The following is an 18,062-nucleotide window of genomic DNA, read 5'->3' on the forward strand; positions in this document are numbered from 1 at the left end:
AAGGTGCATATAGTAGAGCCGCTGCCTCACAGCTCCAGTGATCTAGGTCCAATCCTGACCTCTGGGGCTGCCTGTGCGGAGTTTGCATGCTCTCCCTGTGACCGCGTGGGATTCCTCTGGGTGCTTCGGTTTCCTCCCAGAGTATGGGTGCAACATGCAGACGTTTGCAGCCGACAATATACTTCTAACCCACAATTTTGCATTGTGTTTAAAACTGGTGACTTGTTGTGAGAAGGGTTTTGCTGCTCATAATATTCTTTTGCTGCTCTCAGAAACGAACCAGGAAAGGTTAGGTGACAGGAGAAGGTAAATATAGCCCTTTGTGGGATTAATCACGGGGTGTCACACGGTGCCAAAGCCATCATGTGCAGAAACTGATATTAGCAAATGAATACTTGTCACACTCTTATGACATATCCTTGTACATTTAAGTAGCAGTGATAAGCTAGTAAAATAAATGAGCTGTTTAAAAAGAGTAGATAGGGAAAAATCACACAAGCATCGCTCATTCATTAATATTTGTATTTTTCAGAGAATAAAGTGACTGGCCATAAAACTCTGTTGTGGTGGGACAATGATTTTATTTCCTTCATGACAGAGTTAAGATAAGATAAGATAAGATTTCTTTATTAGTCACATGTACATCAAAACACACAGTGAAATGCATCTTTTGCATCGACTGTTCTGGGGGCAGCTTAACAAGATCCTAGTTGCCAGATCCAACAGGCTACTCATTGTGGTGGTGATATGGATGGTCATAGAGTCCTAGAGCAATGCAGTAAGGAAGCAGGCCCTTCGGCCCTACTTGTCCATGCCGACCAAGATGCTAGTCCCATTTGCCTGTGTTTGGCCCATTTCTCTCCTAACCTTTCCAATCCATGTACCTGTTCAAGTTTTAAGTGTTTGGAGCAGAGGTTTGACGTGGCACCTTGGTACGGCAGAAGTACCAACACACTGGGCACCCACGGTGACACGAAACTGTCCACAAAACTCACTTCCCCATCTGTTGCACTGAACTGTTCAGAGAACAACACAGACCTCAGACACTGGAGCAGGGCTGTGCCGAAGATTGTGCAATGTTTGAAGGAGTCTGGAACTCACCTGGGCCACAGCGAGGGAGTTTGAGACATCCTCCTTCTTTGAAGGGTCTCGGCCCGAAACGTAGACTGTTTATTTCCCTCCATGGATGCTGCCTGACCTGCTGAGTTCCTTCAGCATTGTTTGTGCATTGCTCTAGATTCCAGCATCTGCAGAATCTCTTGTGTCTTCTCTAGGTATCTTTTTTTTAATCACTTCTTATCAATGCCCTCCTTCCTGCTCCTACCAATCATCTCACTAACCTATGACTCTCCCACCCCCATCACCTGTCTCCAACTTCACTGCCTGATCACAGCCCCATCCACCCAAACAGCCACAACGACCTACTGCAGTCCTGTCCTTCTACACCTTCATCATCCCCCTTCCATTTGCTCCCCTTCATCAACTACACCTCCCGCAAACCCTACAACTTCTCCCCAGACCCTTCGCACCCTCTAGACGTTGCTGTCCACACCAGAACTCCCCTGCTGCAACCTTCCCTCTCTGCAACGAAGAGGCAATCACCCAGACGGCAAGCTCTTTGGGCAAGGCTTGTAGCTTAAGGCAGACACAGGACACTGCAGATGCTGGAGTCTGGAGCAAAGAACGTGATGCTGGAGGAACTCAGCGGGTCAGGCAGCATCTGTGGAGGGAAATGGACAGTCGATGTTTTGGGTCAGACCCTTCATATGGGCTGAAAGAGTAGAGGGGAGTATAAAAAGAGGGGGGCAAGTGCTGGCAGGTGATAGGTGGGTCCAGGTGAGGAGGGGTGGCAGGCAGATGGGGGAGGGAGGGGCGGAGATAGCGACAGAGGCTGGGACGTGACAGGTGGAGGCAACAGAGGGCTGCAGCTGGTGGGATCTGATAGGACAGGAAGGTGGAGCCTGGAACCAAATGAGGGAGGTGGGGAGGGGCAGATGGGAACAGTTGGAGGGGAGGGGTGTGTGGGTGGTGGGGAGATGAAGAGCCGAAAGAAACTAGGTGTGGGGTGGGGGGGGGGGTGTGTGGTTTGGGAAGAAGAGGGTGTGTGACAGGGCCTGAGTAGATCAGAAGGAGAGAGAAAATGGACAGAGGGGGAGTGGGTTACCTGAAACCGGAGAATTCGATGTTCATGCCATGACGTTGTTCACTACCCAGGCAGAATGTAAGGAGCTATCTCTCTAGATCAAATCTGACTCCATCTGCCAATCAACTCCTCCTCACCTGGATCCACCAATCACCTGCCAGCTCTTGCTCCGCCCCTTCCCTCCTTTTTTACACCGGCCACCTCCCCTCCATCTTTCACTCCAGATGAAGGGCCCCGACCCGAAACCTCGACCGTCCATTTCCCTCCACAGATGCTGCCTGACCCGCTGAGTTCCTCCAGCAGCTTGTTTTCCGCTCTTGTATTTTGAGACCTATTTTACCTTGCATAATGCTTCGGATGCAGTTTCGCTATCCTGAGGCCTCACACAAAAGTCGCGTGAAGGTGCATTACATTTTGTAGGTCACAGAAGAACATAAGAGATAGGAGCAGGAGTCCCTTGGAGCCTGCCCCACCATTCATCAACCTCATACCCCGTCGTCTACCTCAGCACCATTCTCCTGCCTTATCTCCTTATTCCTCATCTCCCTTAATATCCAGAAACCTATCAGGCTCTGTTTTAAATTAACTGAATACTTTATGAACTGAATATGAAGGCTCCGCAGCACTTCTGGTTAAGAATTCTGAAAATTCACCACCCTCTGCAGCAAACAATTTCTCCTCATCTCCTTCCTAAGCAGCCTACCCCTTATTCTGAGTCGGCTCTGGGTCCCTCAGCCAGAGGAAACATCTTCCCTGCAACCAGCCTGCTGAGGCCTGTGACAATTCTGCAACTTTCAATGAGATCTCCTCTCATTCTTCTGCACTCAAGAGAACACAGGCCCAATTCTACTCAATTACCCCTCATACAGCGAACCCACCATCACTGGATCTGGTTACTGAACCGTCATGGCATTCTCTCTCTGACATGTATATTCTTTTTAAGTAAGGAGGCCAAAACTGCACACTATACTCTCAGTGCTGTCTCACCAAGGCTCTGTATGATTATGCTGAGGTATCTTTCATCTTGTCCTCAAATCCTCTAGTAATAAAGACAAACACACCTTTTTCCCTCCTCATCATTGCTATGCCTGCAGGATGGCTTTCAGAGACTTGTGTACGAAGGTCCCTTTGAACATCAACACTACCCGACCTTGCACAAAATCCTGAGCTTTTCTGTTTTGCGCACTGAGGTAAATAAATTCAACTTTTACTCATTATATTGCAACCTCTCACGTTCTTGCCCACTCACTCATCTCATCCTCTTCTGTACTCACAATCCCATCCAGCTGTCTTGGAAATGTTACATTTGGTTCCTTCAGCCAAATTGTTCACATGAATCATGAAAAATGAGGCCCAAGCACTGACCCCTGCTGAGTCCACTCGTCACAGCATGCCAACCTGCCGAAGATTCAATTATTCCCACTCTTTTCTTTTTGACCAATAACCAATACTCAATCCATATATTGCCCCCAAATCCAACCTTCAGTTTGAGACTTTATCAAAACCCTTTCATAAATCCAAATCAATATGTTACCCCCAAATCTGACCTTGTTGACTAACTTTCTGTGCGAGGATTTATCAGAACCTGTTCAAAAATCCGAATCCACGTCCACGTTGCCACTAATCTGTCCTGTTAGTCACATCCTCCAATGGATTAGATAAGATTTCTTTACTAGTGACATGTACATTGAAACACACAGTGAAATGCATCTTTTGCATAGAGTGTTCTGGAGGCAGCCCGTAAGTGTCGCCACGCTTCTGGCGCCAACATAGCATGCCCCCAACTTCCTAACCCGTACATCTTGGGAATGTGGGAGGAAACCGGAGCACCCGGAGGAAACCCATGCAGTCACGGGGAGAACGTACAAACTCCTTACAGAGAGCAGCCAGAATTGAACCCAGATCATTGGCGCTGTAATAGTGTTACGCTAACCACTACACTACCATGCCTAGTCAAACTTATTTCATAAATCCATACTGATTCTGCTCTTTCCTATTATTTTTTCAAGCTATTCTGTTATTACTCATTCCAGAAAACTAAAACTCTTTATTCATTGTCATTAACAATAACCAGTATCATGACTTTTCACTTTTCTGTCTTTATTTTCCCCCATTTTAAACCACAGCACTAAATAAGCAATATCTTGAAAGAACATGAATCAGCCCTATTGTGGAAGTGGCCCTCCCTGTGGAACCGGATCATCAGCAGATACTGCTGACTGGTAGCCTGAGTAGAACCTTGCAACTTTTGTCAGTGGCAATGCTTAACACTGAGACATACTGACTGGAATGGAACGTTGGTCGGGGGGTGGGGATAGCCTTTTATCGGAGCAATATTTTTACAATTCCTACAATTGACAATGATGTTGTTCCAAAACACTCAACTTTTATATGTAAGAGTTTGCAAAAGTATTCCTCTTGAACCAAGGAAGCATTCACAAGGCATTCCATTCCCATCTGTTTGCCATTATATTTTAAAATATATATGTTCTTTCAGTGAAATCAGCAGCTTTAAGAATCATTCACTGCTTTCTTTGTTCTTCATGTTGAGGGAGGTTTGTGCTGGATGTGATTGATGGAAACTCAAGCAAGACCACCAGTTAACTCAATTCAGTCCAGGAAGTATCCTCTGCCGAAAACTGCAGACCATTCTGTTCAAGGGTTCACTCTGTTTAATTAACTCTCACAGCCTCAAGTTGCTAAACTTGATTTATGATATGTTGACAACAGCTCCATGTTCTGTCGAAGCAAAACAATGCTTCAATCCTGTTTGGAAAACCACAAACCATTTGTGAATCTTTCTTTATTTGAATAACCATTTCTGATACATTCTGCTTTTCACCAGTCTGTGTGCTGGGGAGGGTTTTATACAATTCTTTGTTTTACTATTTGCCTTATCAGACAAGAGTTGTATGTTGATGGGAATTATTTTGCCTGAAGGTTTTTTATAGAAAAGGTACAAACAGAAGTAGCCATCTTATGTTAAAAAGATTCAACTTTGCGTTGATTAGAAATGACAACGTTCGTAAAGAGAGAGTGCGTCACTATTTCAATGAATATCTGAAAAGATGCAGTGGTTTTTCATCCTGAAAACTCAGTAACACAGGGCTGTGTGCTCAACAGAGAGTTGCCACAGATACGCCTGAGATAAGCAACAAAGACTGGAAAACTATCAACTCTAAGGTTCAAAAAAACTGCTGGAGGGACTCAGCGGGTCTGGCAACATCTGTCAAGGGAAAGGAATGATCGATGTTTCAGGTCAAGACCCTGCATCAGGACTGGGATCATGGAGGGAGGATAGTCAATATAAAGGGGGAGAGGGGAAGGGGTGATGCAGGGGCTGGTAGGTGAGAGGTGGACAGAGGTAGAGCAAGGGATGACGGGCAGATGGAGCTAGGTGGGGGAGCGGGAGGTGAGGAGTTGGGGGACAGGGGCTGGGGATGACAGGCGGAAACAGGCAAGGAAGGAAAAAAGAGGGCAAAAGAACTATCAGCTCTAAGGTCCCCTCTGGTGTGCTGGGGAGTTGTTGGCCTTCCAGAAACTGTCTACACCCAAGCTTTTTTTTAAAGTAATTTTTCAAAAAATCATATTTACGGCACAAATAAAAAAATTGAACTTAAAAGTGTTGCTTTCTGCATCCCAAGCTGCCTTCCAGTTACTGCTGTGCCCTCTAAATAAGGAAGAGCTGGAGTGTAGTGACAGATACCACATGCGGTCTCTCCTGGGACACCCACTGTAAACATAGAGCTCCACTTAAACTAACTTTTCTGCACTCAAACTTTGCAAACAATGACATTTGGCTGTTTTTATGAAAATTATAGTAAATGGATATTTTTGGAAACTGAAGTAATGAGTGGGTGATAGAAGCAAGTAAACAAATGTTTTAAATGGGAAAGAGAGACTGCAGGCTGGTTGGTTCAGATTCAGACTGTGGCTGGAAGTTGAGCTAAAGGTATGACAGAAAAGGAAAACTATCGGTAATGAATTACGGCTCAAATGGAGCCGAGCTTTGGGTTTCTTCAATAAAGAGGGTTCTTGTTAGCACTGATAGGAGCTGTCACAGTTTTCATTAGTGTTTTCACAGGTTGCTGTCGGAAGGTTTGGGTCCATTAACTCAACCTGTTTTTAATCCTATTTCTTGTATTGAATATTAGTTGATCTGTTCAACTGACACATTGGGCTTTTTCATAGAAATCAAGGTGGCCGGAATGATGACCATCCACATTGCCTCTGAAAGAAAGTACACCAGATTCATCCATTTTCTTAGAAGAGATTCAAAGAGGGATTCCCACAGTTCTGGACACTAAACTCCCAGATTCAAACACTGATCTTTGTTCATTCAACAGAGTCAGGGTAATAGCTGGGATGTTTTAATTGGCCTTGGTATCCATGCTGTGTGTTGATTCCTTGTGGAAAATTGGAACCTACCATAGATGCATTTCGGCTTCACATTCCAACTGACTGAGTAATATTTGGTCATGATACACTAACACCCAGGAAACTTAATGCCAGCAAAGTTCAGGAGCAGAATGAAGAAGTAAGGGTAAGAACGATCCAAGAAGCACAAACCTGAAATACATACCCATGATAACCAGGATCTCACAATTAAGTACTATTCATTACTCAAATAGGAGAAGAAGCCCACAGTGATAAAATCTTCAACAGACCCCAAGAACACTTTATAACCAATTAAGTGCATTTGAAGTGTGGTCACTATTGTCCTACAGGAAATTCATTCAGAATTTGAAGAAATTTTCATGCAAAAAAAGTCCAATAAAAGTGTAATGAGATTCTTGACTAAAAGTGAAGTCACAGGCAGACAGGCGGTGAAGAAGGCTTTTGGCACTCTGGCCTTCATCATGGTGCGGTTGTACAGGACGCTGGTGAGGCCGCACTTGGAGCATTCTGTTCAGTTTTGGTCGCTCTGCTACAGGAAAGATGTTATTCAACTGGAAAGAGCACAGAAAAGATTTACAAGGATATTGCCAGGACTTGAGGGACAGAGTTACAGGGAGAGGTTGGACAGGCTAAGACTTTATTCCTTGGAGCATAGGAGACTGAGAGGCGATTCTTATAGAGTTGTATAAAATCATGAGGGGCATAGATGGAGTGAACACCCTCAGTCCTTTTCCCCAGGGTTGGGGAATCAAGAACCAGAGGGCATAGGTTTAAGCTGAGAGAGGAGAGATTTAATAGGAACCTGAGGGGCAATCTTTTTATACAAAGGGTGGTACGTATGTGGAACGAGCTGTCAGAGAAAGTGGTTGAGGCAGGTACAATAACAACTTTTAAAAGACAGTTGGACAGGCACATGGATAGGAAAGGTTTAGAGGTATATGGGCCAAATGGGACCAGCTTGGATGGGCATCTTGGTCAGCATGGACCAGTTGGGCCGAAGGGCCTGTTTCTGTGCTGTATGACTCTATGACTATAAATGGGATTTCGCCCCAGTTTGGTTTGCTGCAAGTAGCCGCAGCATCCAATCAGGGGATCCAAAAACATATTAAAACTGGATTTTCCTGGATGTTTCCTGATGGCAGCTTGCCGACCTCTGGATATGTACAGAATGAATTCTGGAATCGTAGATATTTATGGTACCAAAGATATTTATTGCCCCATTGTATGTCTGTCAGCCAGAGCAGCCTCACCTTCCAGCCCTCACGTTCTAGCCGTTGGACTGCAGAAAGTCAAATGGTTATCTTCTTCGGCTGGGACTGGCTTCCATTCCTCACCGCTCTTCAGGTGAAATGCTTTTCCTCCACTACTGTCTTCTCCTTTTCTCAATAATCTTAAATCTATGGTCCTGTCTGCTAAAGGCAGTCCGTTCTTCCTAATCAGTCTATCCAGAACTCTGGTGTACACCCCGATTAAATCCACTTCCCTGTTTTAGAATTAAAAAACACAGTCCCTCCTGATGACTGAATATTTACCCCTATCCTCAGAAATCTCTGCTGAACTCTCTGCAGTGTCATCACATTATTGTTGTGTTGTGGTGAGCTGGTCTCTGGTTTTGTACTGTTAAAGCAATAACCTCCTCTATTGTTTACCTCAACAAATGAACCACAGAGAATGGAAGCAGGCCACTTGGCCCTTAAGTCCATACCAGTTCCAAAGAGTGACACAGCTAGAGTCACTTAATAAAGTAGATAATACTTCTCTGATCACTTTGCCAACTAATGGTCCTTTCATTCCTCTATATTTTTCTATTTAGTATCACTTATTGTACATCCCCTTGCCTTGTTTGCCTCTCCAAATGCAGTACCTCAACACTTCTCAGGATTGAATTCCATTTGCCAACTCTCTGTCCACATAACCCCTCCATCAACGCCTCCCTGCTTCTGCTTTCCTCTTTATTTACACCCAGATGGCGAATTTTTGTATCATCTGCAAACCTTTTTACTTGAACTTCTTGCATGCAATTCCAAATGATTGACGTGCCTGGTTCAATGCCACCACAAGCAACCTTCTAGTGACTTCAACACCAAACAACATTATGTTTTGCTTTCTGCTGCTGAGACAGTTTTAGACCTGACTTGTCACTCTTGTTTGGTCTTGTGGGCTTTTATTTTTCTGTAAAGTCTGTAGTCTAGGATCAGTCAAACTCTTTGCTAAAAGTCCAGGTGGACTCTATCAAATACTGTTGCCTCATTCCCCATCTTTGTTACTGCCTCCGAACACTCAATCAATGGTCAGATGTGACCTTCCTTTCAGCGATCCACGTTCCATGTCCTTGTTTGTGCCTTTCAGAATTTTGGTTTACACGGTGCCCCAGACGATTTTCCAGCAATTTGACCTCCACTGATGCCAGATGACAGGCCTCCAACTGGTATATTTAACTCATTCCTTGGCAGATTACCACACCCCAGTCCCGTACCTGGACCCAGACAGGATTGTAAAATGTTGGGCAGAGCTCTGCTATTTCTTAAATAAAAACAGAAAATGACAGAAACGCTCAGCAGGTCAAACCACTGTGGACAGAGAAACAAAAATAGCCTTTGATCATCAAAAATTATTGACCTGAAACATGAACCTTCCACACACGCTGCCTGACCCGCTGAGTATTAATACCATTTTCTGTTTAATTTCAGGTTTCCAGCATCCGCAGCTTTTTTGCCTATTTCACTTCCTCACCTCTCTCAGGAGTCCACAATACTTCATTATCCAGGCTGAGCAACATCTATAATTTTAAAGACACCAAATCCCCTAATATTTCCAATACTTATCATACCTAATATTTCATTCACTTCTTCCTGAACTTCAATGTCAACATTACTCTCTTCTTTAGTGAAGATCAAGACAAAAGATTAATCTGGAACCAACCCCACACCTTGACCTCCTTGTAAAGTTATTTTATGGTCTCTGACAGGTCTTACTCCTTCCTGTGTTATCGTCTTCCCTGCCGATATTTCCTGTTGTGCTTCCTTTGCATCCTTTTTTTTAGTAATTCCATCCCTCCGCGTTCTGTACTCCTCTCGGCTTTCTGTAGTGGGAAGTAAGACCTGTGGTCTCTGAAGTTCTCTGTCCCCTACCAGCGTAGGTGTTGGATTCTGTCGTTCAAGAGATTGTTAGATAAGCATATGGAGGAATTTAAAATAGGGGGATATGTGGGAGGAAGGGGTTAGTCTTAGGTGTGGTTTAAAGGTCAGCACGACATGGTGGGCCGAAGGGCCTGTATTGTGCTGTATTGTTCTATGGTTCTATGTAACCCCAAACAAGTAGTGCTGGAAAGTGTGAGACTTTCTGGTCATTCCTGCCAGCTTCCAGGTGGTTTGTGGATGTTGAACATAACTCTTGACCAGGGAGAGAGTAGTTCACTTTTACTCTGAAAACCAGATCATTCTGTCCTTCATAATTATTGTGCAATGTTGTAAATCTGTATCCACTTCACAATAATCTTCAACTTTGTGGAAAATCTATCAAATGAGAAACAAAAGGAGCTCTGTGGCAGTATACAGACTAATTTTCAACTTCCTGTGGGTTTCAGCCCAGTGAGAAATGGTGAAAACCAAATTTTCTTGCGGGCCTCGATTTTAGACCTTGGGAAATTTAACTTCCAGGCCTTCATCCATAAACCATTGCTGGTTTGTCCACATGCAAAGCAGCAGCCAGCTGTTGGGTTGGAGCAGGACTTTGAGGCCAGACGTCATCAAGCATTGGAGGAAGTGCCGCCTACAAGGAGATAAGTCACGAGCAGAGGGCTTAGGAAAGATTCTGGAATACTAGTGACAGGAAAGAAGCCATTCAATCTGTGGCAACTCTCTCTAGAGCAATTCAATCATTTATTCCTTTGTCCTTTACCACTTGCACTACAAATTACTTTCCCTTTTGAAAGCCCTGATGGATTCTGTTGCTACTAGTCTAACCTGCAGTCAGATTCCATCACACTCCCACCTCCCCATCGTTTGAAATCTGGGTCTCCCACTCCTGAAACTACCTACTAATGGGAAAGTTTTTCTTTATATATCCTATCGAAACCTTTCATGATCTTGCATGCCTCAAATCAAATCTCAACCTTTTATGCTCCCAGGAGTTGGAAGTCTGTGACTTTTTGTAGAGGGATTTAGAGAAACACAACTATTCTTTAACCTTTGGATCGTTGCTGGTTTGGCTACACCTGGCAGGGGAACTCCCGCTCCATCTTGGGTTAAAAGGCAATGCAGTCAAAGGGCCTTGATTTGCATTAGTTGGTACAACACAGACCATTGGCATGAACATCTGAACTATAGGGAAGTGGAGACTCTGGATTATGAGGTTCACCTACTCAGATCCTCAATGGATGGGGTTAATTTAGGACTCCCCCCCCCGTCAAAACCAAGATGAGTATCTGAAGAAAAAAAATGAAGACTGCAGACTTTTGAAAATTTCTGAAGCATTTCACACAAGCAACAAAGACAGGAAAAAATCATCAAAAACAAGGGAAAACGGCAGAGAATCCAAAAGATTCCAGTCTGGAATTAACTTTTTTGAAAAGTCAAAATCTATTTAACAATAATGAGAACACAAGAAAATATGGAAATATATTTTGAAACTAGAATTCCTTAGAATAAAACCTGAGGAATGATTGAAAGGATTTACAGATTTCAAATTCCTTCAGCTCCAAGGAGGTAATTGCTTGTAATCCCCGTGAGACCCGGCACCAGTGCAGTAATCAATTCCATGTCACGGTGCTCAGAGTTTTAAACGTTCCCTCCATTATACTTTCATAACAAAGGTGCCGATTCAGTCTGCTGCTCATGAGTCTCCCACAATGAAGGCTGATTTGTGAAATTGTGCCCAGTTGCATTAACAATGGCATCGAACACACAGTAGGGATGAATATCTTTCTCATTATATATTTTCCTTCTGTTGTGAGATTTTTTCACATTGATACCCAGGAGAGAAGGAGAACCCTGCTGAAAGCATGGTACAGGTTAAGAAGGAATAAAATTGCACTTTGTGGCATGTATATGAGGGCTATGACCACAAGGAAGACTAGAGATCAAATGAGGGGCTGATCTCCTGGTTAGAAGTTTTCCAAAACAAATACGACTCAGAAGCTTCACTGCGAACCCCATAATTTGCATTCTCCTGCAAATTCATCAACAACAGAAAATACCTGAGAAGGCAGGCTTCTTTCTTCACTGTCGTCACACAGTCATGGATGGCAAACCTTGCTTTGACGAATCAAACATCTTCTGAATATAATTCACTTTGCAAGCTGTGCAGTCTTGACATTCTAGGCAACAACTGTTGGAGTCATAGAGTTATACAGCACAGAACCAGGCCCTTTGGCCCACTGTGTCCATGCTGACCTTTTTGCCCAAAGACATTAATCCCCTTTGCCCGCATTAGAACCATCTCCTTCTATGCCTTGCCTATTTAAGTGTTGTCTAAGTGCCCCTTAAACGTAGTGATTGCATCTGATTTCACCACCTCCTCTGGCAGCGAGTTCCAGATAACAATCCCTCTCTGTGTTACAAACTTACCCCTCAAATCCCCTTTAAAACTCCTTCCTTTCACCTTAAACCTGCGCCTTTATGTTTTTGACACCCTATCTGGCTATTTACCCTACCTATGCTTCTTACAATTTTATACACTTGTATCAGGTCACTCCTTATCCTTCTTCATTCCAGGGAAAACAAGTCCATCCTATCCGATCTCTCCCCATAACTAAAGTCTTCCAATCCAGGCATCATCCTGGTGAATCTCTTCTGCGCTCTCTCCAGCACCACCACATCCTTCCTATAGTGTGGTGACCAGAACTGCACAAAATATTCCAAGTGCAGTCCAACCAGTTGAAACATCTTGTCCCAACTCTATATTCAATGCCCTGATCTATGAAGGTAAGCATGTCATATGCCTTCTTCACCGCCTTATCCACCTGTGTACCACTTTCAAGGAACTATGGACTTGGATCCCTAGGTCTCTTTGTTCGTCACATTCCTTAGTCCCCTATCATTTACTGTATGTGTCACACCTCTATCTGACTTCTCAAAATGCATCACCTTGCACTGGTCAGGATTAAATTCCATCTGCCAATGCTTCGGCCAATTTTCCATCTGATCTATATCCTCCTGTAGCCTTGGGCAACTTTCTTCACTATCCACCAACTTCCGCGTCATCCGCAAACTTACTAATCATTCCTCCAATATTCAAGTCCAAGTCATTAATATTGATCATTAGCAACAATGCTGCCAGCACCAATCCCTGTAACACGCCACTGGTCACAGACTTCCAATCCACCTCTACCCTCTGCTTGCTGTCACCAAGCCAATCTTGGACCCAGTTATCCAGCTCACTTTGGATCCCATGTGCCTTAACCTTCTGAATCAGCCTACCACATGAGATCTTATCAAATCGGCAGTGTAGCGGTTAGTGTAATACTATTACAGCGCCAGCGACCCGAGTTCAATTCCCGTCGCTGTCTGTAAGGAGTTTGTACGTTCTCCCCGTGTCTGCATGGGTTTCCTCTGGGTGTTACGGTTTCCTCCTATATTCCAAAGATGTACGGGATAGGAAGTTGTGGGCGTGCTATGTTGGCGTCGGAAGCGTGGCGACACTTGCGGGCTGCCCCCAGAACACTCTACGCAAAAGATGCATTTCACTGTGTGTTTCGATATACATATGACTAATAAAGATATCTTATCTTATCTTATGTGACTAATAAAGATCTTATCTTATCAGAACCCTTAATAACGTCCATGTAGACAACAGCTACCACCCTGCCTTCATCAATCTCCTTAATTATCTCTTCATGAAACTCAATCAAAGTAGTGAGTCAGGATTGCCTCCGTGCAAATTTTGGGAATAGACAATGGTCTAGAAATTGCTCCATGCATTTTATTTGATGTCAGAATACTGTTGTGGGTCACCCTAACATTGTTTGTGAAGGTTTCATAAAGAGCACGAACTTGAAAAGCGAGGTTCACTGATCAACATTGTTGGATTTCCCTGTGTAATACCACAACACTGTTGGTTTCTGCCCTGCACTGATGTGCTGCAAATCCTTGCAGTTATTACAATGTACTACGGCAATTGAGAACCTTACTGGCACCTCTCCAAGGGACATATCACAACACAAACAACACTCTCCCCGATATGGAGAGATGTTTTCAAAGAATAACAATTGGGAGGGAGTTGGGGAAATGCTGGCAAGAGATTGGAGGACCGTGGATAGGCTGGTGAAGAGCGGTGCCCACAGAAGGTATGGAGACCCTACAAGACCAGCGCCAGGCCTGCCCAGCAGGAGGTTGCCACAGATGCTTTGGTAAGGACATGAGTGTAGGCTATAAGTACCTGCACTGAGAATCCTGTACCCCAGCCAAGAGTCTATTCTCCCTCTTCCTGCTCCTCTGGGCTGAAGGATAAGTAGATGAAGTCTCCTCTCCTTGAGGAAAGGGCTCAGTTAACCTTCCTAATGCAGTTGCGAGCAGCAAACTGTGAGATGCGGCAGAGACCACCAGCAGAAACCGGGAATGGTCCTGAGACAAGGAAGATGAGAGTGACGCTGACCTCCATGTGTTTAAGGCATGGGTGAGGTTACATTTGAGTTCACAGTACATCTCAATCTTAGAATGTAACTTGATATTGGCCCTTTAAATTTCAGAGAAATCTAGGTTTGTAAAACAAGGTTATTCTGTGAGTAAAATAGAATTTAGTTTGTCAGGTTGATATTAGAATTTTGCATAGTGCACTGCTGTTAATCTAAGTTGAGGGAGTTTTATACTGGGAGAAAGTTACTCAGGAGGAGGAAAACCCGTCAAGAACTGAGGAGACAGATTCGGTGCAGAGTGTTAGGGCACCAGAAGTAGGAATCTGCCTTATTCCAGTTGAACCTGACTTTCAGCTGGAAAGCACCTGTTATTTTTTGGAGTTGAGTCAATGATATTCCAGCTCCTTGATCCCAAAATCATCCGGCAATGGGAACAATATAGGAAGGAATCCAATCTGAGATCCTGCTTTGCTTCTTTCAGGCAACTGTTTTACAATGGGGAGGTGTGGGCAAACCAGCATCTAACACATTCGGAGCAAAAAACGAGATGCTGGAGGAACTCAGCGGGTCAGGCAGCATCTGTGGAGGGAAATGGACAGTTGAGGTTTCGGGTCGAGACCCTTCATCTGGACTGAAAGATAGAGGGGAGAGGGCCGGTGTAGAAAGGGGTGGAACAAGAGCTGGCAGGTGGTAGGTGGATCCAGGCGAAGAGGGGGGACAGGCAGGTGGAGGAGGGGAGAGCAGAAGTATCGCCAGAAGCTGCAAGGTGATAGGTGGAAGCAGCAAACGACTGAAGATGATGGAATTTGAGAGGAGAAGAAGGTGTTTCTGCAGTCTGGTGTTGGACACGCAAAACACATGGCCCAGCCAGTGTAACTAGAGCCTCGGTGCTGGAGAGGATGCTAACATTGGTTTGCTTATTCTTCCCGTGGAATTGGAAGATCTTGCAGAGACAACATCGGTGGTATTCTTCCTGTGACTTCAGCTTCCTGCTTTAAATAGTCCAGGTCTTAGAAGCAGTTGGAGGGCAGGGACCATTGTTGCCTGGTAGACCGTGAGCTTTGTGCACCCTTCAAACACCCTTATCTTCAATCGGACAAGGGCTGCGTTGGTGTATTGAAGGCTGTGGTGAATTTTATTTCGGATGTCTGCTTTCTCCGTGAGGTGTGTCCTGAGATGTGGGAAGTTGTCTCTGTTTTCCAGAGGTTTGTCGTGAATATTTATTGTCAGAGGGAAGGGTGGCGCTGCAGGGCAGATGGGTGGAGGATTGTTGTACCGCAGTTGTTGAGTGTAAGGCCCACCATCTCACAAGCTTCAGTGAAAAGATAATTTGGAGCTGACATTGACTGCACACCGCAGCTCAACTACAGGAGTGTGGTTGCCATGGGTTGAACAACTTCCTGTTAGTTCTGCACCCCAACAGGAAGTTTGTTGGAGGAGAGGTGCTGCATCTTGGAGAGAGAGATTGATAGAAGTGCTGGGGCAATGATGCATCTAGTTTGATACCAGTCTTCACTGAGAACGGTTCTGTTGTAGATAGAACATAGAACATAGAACACCACAGCACAGTACAGGCTTTTCGGCCCACAATGTTGTGCCGAAATCTTATCCTGCTCTAAGATCTATCTAACCCTTCCCACCCACATACCCCTCTATTTCTCTATCATTCATGTGCCTGTCTAAGAGTCTCTTAAATGTCCCTAATGTATCTGCCCCCACAACCTCTGCCGGCAGTGCGTTCCACGCACCCACCACTCTCTGTGTAAAAAACTTACCCCTGACATCCCCTTTATACCTTCCTCCAATCACCTTAAAATGATGTCCCCTCGTGTTAGCCATTGTCGCCCTGGGAAAAAGTCTCTGACTGTCCACTCGATCTATGCCTCTTATCACCTTGTGCACCTCTAGCAACTCCCCTCTCATCCTCCTTCTCTCCAAAGAGAAAAGCCCGAGCTCGCTCAACCTGTTGGTTAACATCATGGCTTGCATTCCTTTGTGAAGCAATGTCAGGTTTGGCACTCTGTGTAGGAGACTTGAACACAAAAATCCATGGTGACAACCTAGTTCTGTAGGAAGGAAAGATTGCTCTGTAAGAGGAGTATGCCCTCAGAGAAGATATTAAACTGAAGTTCCATCACTCTCTCAGATGGCTGTCACAGATCCCAAGGCACTTGTTGACAGAAATGCAGTGGCATTAACTCCAAAGGTTTGTCCAATACTTGTCCCTCAGTCAACATCATTAAACACTCAGATTATCCCGTTGATGTGGGATTGCTGTGTGTGGAAGCTTCTTGCAGGCAATTTCGGCTGCCATATTTCCTACACTACATGAGTGACTGTAATAAGAAATAGGAACAGGAGAAGGCCATCTGGCCCAGACAAGGTGAGATCCCATGGTTGGAAAAGGGCCGTACAAAAGGAAGTATTTTTAGAGAGTATTTGACAGCTTATGTTCCCCAATTCATCCGGTTAAAAACTCCAAATGTTCGATCGAGATTATACTCTGCAGTAATGGTCCTCATAGTTGATTTACTTGCCAAGTCACACATTAAATGCGAGCACAATGATGAGGAACTGGAGGGTTTTGATGCACCTCAACCTCACCCCGGTGATAATACAAGGGAGTAGATTAGAGAGTAGGGGAGAAAGATTTCAAAAACTGTTATCATACATATAACCTTTGAGCTCATTAGCACATATTATGAAGCCTTTCGGTATTTTTGTCACCAGTACACAAACAACTTTTCGATGTTGGTTGTAAATCTTACCTGCCATCCAGGGAGAAAGGAGGAGAAGCTCATTACTGAAGGGGAGGCAGATCCCAATGTCGTTGCTGGCAGTTCTTCAGTGGCTGACTGTGATACAAACATGTCTCTGCCATTTACCAGTGAGTCTCTCTGGTCTCTGGAGCTGCAGTTAGCCTTACAGATTTTCTCAGCTTTAGTTTCCGTGTGTGATGTTTGTATTTGGCGCAGGGGTTAATGGTTTGAATTTTTGGCACCATGGGCTATTTCTGTGTTTCATGTCTTCACCTCACCCTTCACCTCGTTCACCGCCCTCTGTCTCATTTCCTACCTCAGCTATTCCCATTTACCCCCAGGTAGTACTTCCCCTGCATGGCACCATTGCTCAGATTTAAAAATTCTCATCTGCACATTCAACTCCATCTCTGGTCTTTGCCCTCCCCATCTCTGGAGCTCCCTCAGGCCGACAAACATGGCGAAACTCTGTGCTTTTTCCAAACCCAGGTCCAAAGTGGAGGTTGAGCCCCACCGCGCTGGAGCCTTGTTGCCTGACCTGGGCCCAAGGGACCCGACCACTTGTGTTGGGTGGGCTATGAAAATAATTAGAAGTGCTCGTGCTCAGGTTGGGCTAGGTCAGCACAGCAGAGCTTGGTATTGGTGTTGGTATTGGTTTATTATTGTCACTTGTACCAAGGTACAGTGAAAAACTTGTCTTGCATACCGATCGTACAGATCAATTCATTACACAGTGCAGTTGCATTGAGTCAGTACAGAGTGCATTGAGGTAGTACAGGTAAAAACAATAACAGTACAGAGTAAAGTGTCACAGCTACAGAGGAAGTGCAGTGCAATAAGGTGCAAGGTCACAACAAGGTCGATCGTGAGGTCATAGACCATCTCAACGTATAAGGGAGCCATTCAATAGTCTTATCACAGTGGGGTAGAAGCTGTCTTTAAGCCTGGTGGTATGTGCCCTCAGGGTCCTGTATCTTCTGCCTGATGGGAGAGGAGAGAAGGGGTCTTTGATTATGCTGGCTGCTTCGCCAAGGCAGTGAGAGGTAAAGACAGAGTCCAAGGAGGGGAGGCTGGTGTCCTTGATGTGCTGGGCTGTGTCCACAACTCTCTTGCGGTCCTGGGCAGGACAGTTGCCGTACCAAGCCATGATGCATCCAGACAGGATGCTTTCTGCGGTGCATCGATAAAA

At 44.8% G+C, this 18,062-nt stretch overlaps 1 protein-coding gene across 1 annotated transcript in view; it reads left to right on the forward strand.

Moving 5' to 3' along the window:
* Nucleotides 1-18,062, forward strand: part of LOC127581976 (tenascin-like) — a 283,091-nt gene that overhangs the window by 42,531 nt on the left and 222,498 nt on the right. The gene's annotated exons all lie outside the window — the stretch shown is intronic.

Source organism: Pristis pectinata, chromosome 23 (genome assembly GCF_009764475.1).
Source record: "Pristis pectinata isolate sPriPec2 chromosome 23, sPriPec2.1.pri, whole genome shotgun sequence".
NCBI classification, from domain to species: Eukaryota; Metazoa; Chordata; class Chondrichthyes; order Rhinopristiformes; family Pristidae; genus Pristis; species Pristis pectinata.